Below are 9837 nucleotides of genomic sequence, written 5' to 3'. Positions count from 1 at the left end.
TGATTGATTCTTTCTTTCTTCTAAAATAAAGCAAAAGAAAGTCTTTAAAAAATACATTATACTTAATGAAATATTTTAAGATGCAATTCTAAACACACAGGAGGAAACTATTTTCATGGGACCCTCTCAACACGCTGCACTATTTAATTCCTGTAGTAGAGCTGTGCTGGAGGAGGGGGAGATGTTCTGAAGTTGTAGCTGGGGTGGCAGTAATGCACAGATTGCATGTTGTTAGTCTGAAGTAGAGCTGTGCTGGAGGAGGGGGAGATGTTCTGAAGTTGTAGCTGGGGTGGCAGTAATGCACAGATTGCATGTTGTTAGTCTGCACAATGGAGCTACATCAGTGGTCAAAGGTTCCTGTTCTGAACATAGGATTAAACAGCCATGGCCGTTCTTGCTTTGAACACTTCCAGCAAACTGGTGGGGAACTTGGAACCTGAACAGATTTGAAAGTGCCAGGGAGAAGTTATGTGAAGACATAAGGGGACATACTGAAAATAACATGAGAAGGATGCTTCTCGGTAAAGCAGCATTGGCATCCTGATGGAATCGGGTTAAAATAGACTTTGAAAACCTGGTCAAACTAAGACAATTTAGGGATGTAGATGTGTAGGTATCACAGAGGCTAGTGGGGAAGAACAGGGTGGTAGTGGTGCTCTGACATCACCTCCCTGCTTGGGATGTTCTGCCAGGGGTGAAGGCTCCAGTATTCGCACCCTTCCTCTTCCTGGAGCCACTATTCCTTGTCTTTGGGCAGATTTAAATAGGTAAGATTCAATCCTCTGCAACACAAACAGAATATTTTGAGGGTGGTGATGGTTGTTCCAAGAAGCCATGATGGGATGGGGATATTTAGGCCTCCTGTGTGCAGGATCCTGTACTCAAAAAGCATGCAAATTGCAAGCAACATTTCTTCCAATTTTTTTTTCTGACTGCCTGGACAAATGTTACTTAAGATGAAGTTCAAAATCTGTGATTGCAACCATTTTCACTCCCTTTTATTATGTGTCCCTTCCATTCCACCTACCTCTTTGTTCTTTCTCTTTTTTTCCCTTCTTGTTTGTTGTTGCCTTGTCTTCATCACTCTCACTTTCCAGTTTTCATTCCCTCCCCACCTATACGTTTTAACCTTGATCTCCAGAAGTCATTTGTTGCAGACAAAGAAAAAAGTGAAGGGGGAGAGACAGAGAAAGAAAAGCTCCAGGATCTAATCCTCTGACCCACAGGCAGCCCTGGAGCAGCAACAGCAAATTTGAAATACTGCTTCCTGTTGTTCCTTATTTTGTCCTTGACAGCCAGTATAAATCCCTTGTGGTTTCATCACATAGGAGTAGTGGGGTTGTTCCAAAACCATGCTAGTAAAATCTTTACCATGGCTCCAGAAATCAAGTTACTTTGCACTGCTTTTGAGATGACAAATACATTCCAAACTTGGAGGGCCAGATCCTCAGCTGGTGTAAATCAGAATAACTCTGATGGAGTCAATAAAGTTGCATTTGATTTACATCAAGCTCAGGATATTCCTCAAGGTTTTTTTTGTGAGTTTTCAAGGCATTGATTGGCTGCGTTTGAATCTCTGGTGTTCATGAATAAGTACAGTATTAATTTCACGTTTTTGTGACCTTTCTTCTGTGAATCTCCAGGCACTTTACAAAGGTGGCTGGCACTAGCTCTGTTTTGCAAATGGAGAAATGAAGGCTCAGCACAGTTAAGTGTTTTGCCCAAGTTTACAAAGCTAGTCAGTGGCAGAGTTAGGAACAGAACCCAGTGTTCTCAACTCTAGACCACTGCTCTAACTACTAGACCCATTGACTCAACGTACTATTGTATATAGCTGCACGCTTTAATAATTAACTTTCTAGTGGGGACATATTGAAGCCAATGTAAAATCAAACATTAGTCTTGGTTTTTAGTCATATTAGATTTGTGTGGAGGGTGTGTTCTGGATTAAATGAGACAAATAGATAAGTGATTGCTTTTTATTACAGTAGAAGTCAATACTGTATCAAAGCAAATGACTAATTATGAAAACTATTGCCCTAAAAAAAAATCTGTTGTGTATCAGTAACTCACTAGTATTTTTATTAACGAATAGCACTGATAATTATATTTTGAATAAAAGAGCCATGTGACTGTTGGGGAGGGGCAGGGTAGAACTGTTCCAGTTAGTAGTTACTGTTCTGTTTACTGATAACTTTACGCTTAGCAATTTTACAATATTTGTTTTTCATTATTTAAATATATGGAAGGGAGGGGACTCATATGAGTCATCAGTGTACCAAACACACAGCATTTGCACCTACTTCTGTAGGTTCATTTGTAGCACCCTATGAGCAGAAAGCAACTGGTATTATTTATCCAGAGTGGCTTCTTCACAGCTGGAAGTGTACAGTACAACAAAGTGCTGGTCTGAACGGCTCAATCCATTTGCCTTCTATACTATATCAAATAGGAATTAACATCTCTGAGGGATAGGACTAGAAATGCTTTTGCTAGGATGAATGCACAGACTGAAAAAAGATTACGATCAGACTATATTTATGTTCAGACAGATACATGCAATTCTGAATCATTATATAACTATTAACCACACCTGTATAGAGCCTCTGGCAACACTGGCTTATACAAAATCTTGAGAACTATCTTATACCTTACATCATGCTTTTGCTAAGGAGAAAGAAAAGTCTTGGGAGTTAGCCCAAGACTGAAAGGTGAAACATTACCCATAGATTAAAGTCAGTTTACTATCCTGTGACCTGGCACACCCAATATTACCTTAATATAAATCCACCAGCAGTGCTGCTTTGGTAAAACAAAGGACGTAGCTACATTGTCCTGCAGCTTGGAAATAGCAGTGTGCACCAAAGTGCTACACCGTACGTAGCTGCTGGGGACACAAACAGAAAAGTTTATAGTTCTCACTAGTGAATTTTTTTTCCGAACAGGATTACACGAATGCAAAACAGGAGTCTTTTGGTCAGTACACACAGAATCCATTTGGGGAGCTGCGGGGCAGCACTTTGGGAGCACGAATAGTATTGTAACCAAGGTCTGGCACGCAGACAAGTCCAAGGCCACACACTAGCATCCTATGAAAGTGTTGTTACTGTACCATCTATCTAACTGTAATATCATTTTGGTTTTAATGTTAGCTCCCGTCCCCTCTCCCACAAATGACAATTTAAATCAAAATAGAGCCATTTTTGTTATGTATTGGCTCAAATCAACATTTCAAACACTTTTTATTTTGTCATCCCATAGGAATACTGACATTTTTGACCAAAAAAACCCTTACATTTTTGGGGGCAGAGGGTGTTCAAAATTTCTCATGGGGAAAAATTTTGGTTTTGCAACCAGTTCTAAATGTAAACTTTATACACTAATCCAGTGTTTCTCACCAATGATATTAGTATATTTAGGGGTACTCAATAGAAGTCTAGGGGATACTGAAATTTGGCGAAAACTGATTTTTTGTTTTAAGTCTTACAGCGTTTTATTATTGTTGTACTTTTTACACCCAAAAATTTCAGTGCCTGCCCGGCTATGATTAAGTTGTTTAAACAAATGTGTTGCAATGGTAGAAAAAAACTTGTGTGTCTGAAAACTGTAGGTACTTATAATTTTTTTTTAAAAAAGGGGTACTTTATAAAAAAAAAAAGTTGAGAAACAGTACACTAACTAACCTTCCTTTGAGTTGTGAACTTTTCAAAAGGGTGCGAGGAAGGGATTATTGGATGGATAATACCTGTCACAACAAATATGCAATTTTTCATTCAGGTAGCCTGTATGTTTATGCACCAATATCTTAGGGTCCAATCCTGTTCCTGTGGCAGTCCACAGAAAAACTCCCATACCTGTCAGTTGGAGCAGGCTTGGATCCCAAGACTCTGCTTGTTTGTATTACTATATAGTACGAGTCACCCCCACCTGACAACATATATTTTTCAACCTGTATAATTATCCAGGTTTTAAAATGAGGAAGTTTAGCTGGGCTTTTTAGGTATTTATGGCTCTCCACATTTTAATCCCCGTCCCATTCCTGTAAGGTAGGAAAATACTATCATCTCCATACTGGGAGCTGAGGCACAGATCCTCAAATGTATTTAGGTATTAAATATCTTTTGAAGGTCTTCCACGGCCTTGGGTAAGTGATTTAAGCTCAGAGGCCTTTGGCAGGACAGGTACTTCGACCTAGGTCTCCAAGTGCAAGACTATTAGACTATCAGCCATTAGACTATCTTTTCCATCTATCAGCATGAGTTTAAAACTCAGTTTGTCCTGAACCCAAGTTATCCTGGTCCCACTCCAGCCTTATCTCACTTTTGCCTTCTCTGTACCCTCTCCACTCCCCCTGTCTGGAGGCTCTCTCCCCTATCTTAAGCTACGTCTAGACTACAAGCCTTTTTTTGAAAGATGCTTTTTCAAAAGAGGCTTTTTTGAAAGTATCTAGATTGCATTACGCAGATCGAAAACCCAATCCGCTTTTTTGAAAAAGTGTCCAGAGTAGTGCTGGACACTCTTTCGGGGGGGGGGGGGGGAGGAGGAAGGCACCTGGAACCGCTTCTTGCAGGGCATGGGAGCAGCATTTACTTCCCGGTGCTGCTCCATGCCCTTTGCAGAGACACGTGCTTAAAGGGAACTCCCTGGACAGCCGTTGCTCCACTCCTGCTTCTGGCTTGCCTACCTCCTAGAGGGAAAGCAAAGCTGTTGCAGTGCTTGCTCTGGTTGCTCTGCTTTCTTGGACACCACAGCAGTTTATTTTCTGGGGTTTTTTTTTCTGCTTTTCACTGTGTTTTTGGCCATGGAGCCTGAGCTGCCCCTGGGCAGGCGATGGCCCCATGCTGCCATACTGCAGCTTCTGCTGCATCTTCATGAGGCTGTCATGAATCTCCTGCCCCAGGAGACCTACTAAAGTGGGACCTAGGAGATCTTTGTCCGGGATGCAGGAGCTCTGTCCTTGCCCCAAACTTTTTTGGGGACAGGCAGATTTGGAGGCATGAGACGAGTTTGGACTGGTGGGACTGGCTCATCATGGAGCTCTGTGACGATGAGCACTGGCTCCACAACTTCCGGATGCAGAAGGCCACATTCCAGGAGCTGTGTGCCTGGCTCGCCCCTGCTCTGCAACACCAGGACACCCATCTGTGGCCTGCCATCCCCCTGTAGAAACGGGCTGCAATCGCCCTTTGGAAGCTGGCCACCCCCGACAGCTACTGCTCCGTGGGACACCAGTTTGGTGTGGGGAGGTCTACCATCGGGGCCATTTTGATGGAGGTAAGTCACTTTTGCAAGACAGACCCTGCTGAGCAGGGGGGTTGAGAGAGGGGGACTGCCAGGCAAGGGCAAGAGGGAGTGGGGGATGGAGTGGCACTTGGAAGCAGCTCCTCGGCCAATCCTGCGCTGATGCGGGGGAGGGGGTGTTCTTCTCCCAAGCTTTTAGGTAACCTGTCTAACCTGTCTGTCTGTCTCTTGCTGCAGGTGGTGAGGGCCATCAATGCGGAGCTGCTGAAGAGGCTCATCTGTCTCGGGGACCTGGACAATATCATTGCCGGATTTTCCACCCTTGGCTTCCCGAATGGCGGAGGAGCCCTCGATGGGGGACACATCCCAATCCGCACACCGCCCTGTCGAGCAGCTCAATTTATAAACAGGAAGGGCTACTATTCGATGGTGTTGCAGGCCCTGGTCGACTGCTGGGGACACTTTATGGACATCGGTGTCGGGTGGTCGGGGCGGGTACATGATGCCGCATATTCCGCAACTCCTATCTGTACCGCAGGTTGCAGACAGGAACATTTTTTCCCCCAGCAGGACCTTGCGCTTTGGGACGTGCAGATGCCGGTGTGCATCGTGGCCGATGCGGCCTACCCCCTGATGCCGTGGCTCATGAAGCCCTGCACTGGCCACCTGGATGCGAGCAAGGAGCTTTTTAACATTAATCTTAGCCATGCTCGCATCCCGGTGGAATGCTCGTTTGGACGTCTGAAAGGGAGGTTCTGTTGCCTCCTAACATGCCTAGAGATGGGTGAACCATGTTGCGCCCTCCATAACCTGGTGGAGAGGAAAGGGAAGGCCTTCCTGCCAGGGTGGGGGACAGGTGCTGATGGTGAGGGGAGGCAATTTGAGCAGCCCTGGATGGCTACCATCCCCCAGGCTCACCAGTCTGGTGTCTGAATTAGAGAGGCCCTGAGGGAGAGATTCTCAGAAGGAGCCCACCTACTCTTCCCAGGGCCTCACCCCCAGGGGGGTTTGGCCTGGCCAACCCCTACCTGTCCCTCCACTCTCTTCCCATAAAGAATTCATACACACCCAGATTTCTTTGTAAACAAACATTGTTTTTTTTTTAATTAGAAACAATATCAGTAAGGAAAATGTACTAACTGTTTAAAAAAAAGTCTGTTTGCTGTTCAAATGTTTATATACAAGGTAAAACTTTCACTTAAAAAATAAAGATTTTGTTATATAACTGAAACGTCCTTTAACTGGAGTGGTAGGGGACTGAAAACCTGGAAGGGGGCTGAAAATGTGGAGAAGGGAGTGGGCTCAAGTAGGCTGCTGCTTCCCTGATTGCAGGGTCCTGTCACCTTCTTGTGTCTTGGCACTGCCACACCCTTGGGCTCAGGTGGAGCAAGAGCCAGTCCTGACCTGGGCAGGACGGGGGGGGGGGGGGGGACAGCTGGATGGGCCTGTGAGGGCTCGTGAGAAGGAGGGGCTGTGGGAGCAGAGGGGGCTGGGGAAAAAGGGTCCTGGTGTGCGGGAGGAGCGGTGCCTGTGACAGGGGCAGGCAAGACTAGGGCCTCCCATATAGTGTCACAGATGGCAGTGTGCTGCTGGACCAGCTCATCCAGCAACCTCGTGCGCCACTTGGCCTGTGCCTCCATCCTCTGTTGAAGAGTCCTGTTGAGGTCCTGCAGGACCACTAGATGCTCTTTCAGCAGGTCTGTGTAGACACACCAGTGCCTGCAGGTGCTACGTGTCCGGGATGGTGGTGGGGCGGGTGTGGTGCTTCCCTCTTGGGTGGAGGGTCCAGCTGTGGAGGAAAAGAAGAGGAGACAATCAATGTCTGTGTGCATCCCTGCTGTCTCCGAGGGCATGCTGTCTCTGTCAGGGGCTCTTCTTTGGACAGGAGACTCGGGTGTTACACATGACACTGTGTGTGAGTTGGGCAGCAACGTGAAAGCATCACAGGGGCCCCACAGTGGCAATGGGACTAGATGGCCTCCCACACTGCCAACCTGCCCGTGTGTGGTTACCCCTCAAAACACCTGATGTGCCCTCTCCAATGTCCAGGGACGCCTGGGAGGCCTCTGGGGTCTGGAGGACCGGCTCCTGGGAGAGGGTCCCTGCTGTCTCTTCCTCCTCCTCCTCCAGGTGCAGCTCTCCCATCCGTCCTTCCTGGTCATCATCCCTCAGGGGTCGGTCCACAATATGGTGGGCTAACCCGGACTCCATCACACGCAGTGGAGTCTGGGCTTCTCCACTGCCCAGAATCTGCTCCAACTCTGTATAGTAAGGGTAGCTCTGTGGGCTGCCCCGGAGCGGGAGCTCTGGTCTCGGGCCTTGGCACCCCTGCTGCAGTTCTTTCACGCTGGCCCTCACTTGGTCCATGGTGCGGGGGTGATGCCCTTTCTTGGCCAGTCCCTAGGCCAGGCGCCCATATATGTCCACATTCCTTCAGCGTGACTGCAGGGATTCTTCCTGGGACCAGAGCTCCCGGAGGCTTTTAATTTCTGGCTCTGACCAGGCCTGCCTGCTTTTTAGTGCCCCTGGGTGGGTTCTCCTCACTGTCCCGAGAAGGGCCAGGGGGGCCTTGAGGCTGGGACATGGCTACACAGCAATGCTTCCGACAGCAATGCTCTGGCTGGCTTCCGACAGCAATGCTTGTCTGGGTGCCTGTCCCTTTAAGAGGCTGCAGTCAGGAACCATAGACATCTCTGTCGAAAAAGGTGTTCTTCCTCATAAAACGAGGTTTACCACTGTCAACAAAACCGCTGCGTTCTTTCGATTTACTGTCAACAGAATGCGGCGGCAGTCTAGACGCAGGTACAGTTTTTGCGAAAAGAGACTACTTTTTTTCAAAAAAACCCTGTAGTCTAGACACACCCATATTGTGGTACTTTCTTCTGCAGCTTCAGCAAAATTAAGGGTTTAGAGTGGCTTACATTCTTCAAGACTTCAGACCATTGAAAACTGCTTTAAAAATTTAGTTATTTTCCTCTTCCCCAATTTGAGGAGATAACAAGAAGAACAAAAGACTGGCTAGAGCAGGCAGCACTTATGCTGCATTAAATATGTATATAATTTAACATTGCACACACTTAGGGGTAGATACAGGCACTTATATAGAGAAATACTTCTCTGCAGTACTGCTATGAAATGCTAATCAGCCTTTTAACAACTGCTGCTGTCAAGTCTATGGGTACACAGTTTACTCATCTGTTAATAAGTGCCAGTTGACCTTTGCTGCCTTCACTGATTGGGGGTGATTGGAAAATAGGTTTCTCTTTCTCTGGAGTCAAAAGTCAGGAAATGCAGAAGTTAAGATTGAGCATACAGGTGTAACTCAGCCACCTTTCTGAGACCCATTCAGGGCTCAGGTTGGCTGGTATGCAGCAATTTGGGGGTAATGGTGGTATCTCTCATAAACTACTGTTCCACAGAATCTCAGCTTAGTTCTTTTTTTTTTAAACGAAAATCTGTAGTTATTCTGATTAATTCTCACTTTTTTAGGATTTCTTTGTAAAGTGTGACTTGAGTGTAACTAGTGCAAAGATGCATCCCCAGAGAGCCTGGAATAATAGCTTAGAGCCGTGAACTACTGGTACCCCATTTGGTTCAGTGAGGCTGGTGTTCACTCAGATAACCAGTGTTGATCATCTAGAATACAACTACGTAGGGATAAAAGACCCTAGGCACAGTTGTGATTTCTCCAGGTCGAGCTCGGGCTGGAGCCAGAACTCTGGGACTCCCCACCTCATCAGGGTCCTAGAGGTCTGTCACCAACCCAAGCCCAAACATCAACACAAACAATTTTTCAGTCTCAGAGCACGTGCCAGCCATGGGTGTTTTTTTTTGCCTGGTGTGAACATCCCTTTAAAGGTTAGGAATGTTAAGTATTTTGTTCTCCTTTGATAAAGGAGAGGATTGGTCACACAGCCGCATAATTTACCATGAGTGACATTTTGCTTTGGTGCCATATGTGAGTTTGGAAGAAAGTCCCACTTCATTGATTTCCCTGGCTAAGGATCCAAGCCCAAGACCTTTAGCAGAGTCTATATACATATTCAAATCTTACAAAGGGGAAGCCAAACTCCAAGGAGCCAAAGGTAGATCGGGCTGCATCTGACAAAGTGGATCTTTGCCCACGAAAGCTTATGCTTCAATAAATCGGTTAGTCTATAAGGTGCCACAGGACTCCTTGTCCTGGTGCTTTTGCGGGGTAGATCAGTGAGCACATACCATGCCGTTTTCAATATCTGCACCCTCTGTAAGTAACGTCTCATTTTGGTGACTTGAATGAGTGGAGTTTATTTTGTGGGCATAGCTTGGAAGACTACCACTACACCCTGCATAATTTGCCACTGTATGGGTATAATCGCTAGTGGCCTCAACCATTAGGAAATGGTCAGATTCAGAACCAAACTTTACAGTTGAGACTTTCATTATAATGACCCTGAATCCAAACCTCCAAGACTTCAGGAAAGTATAGCTGAAACTCTTTTTTGATTAGTCTCATGGCTAAATATTGTTCAACCTTTAAGTAGCTTGATCTTAGATATGTAAGATAAACATATTATATTTAAATGTGTTGAAACATGGTAGCATATTGTTTTGTTG

The sequence above is a fragment of the Pelodiscus sinensis genome, chromosome 2 (genome assembly GCF_052426305.1).
Source record: "Pelodiscus sinensis isolate ZL-2025 chromosome 2, ASM5242630v1, whole genome shotgun sequence".
Taxonomy (NCBI): domain Eukaryota; kingdom Metazoa; phylum Chordata; order Testudines; family Trionychidae; genus Pelodiscus; species Pelodiscus sinensis.
This window is presented reverse-complemented; position numbering follows the sequence as displayed.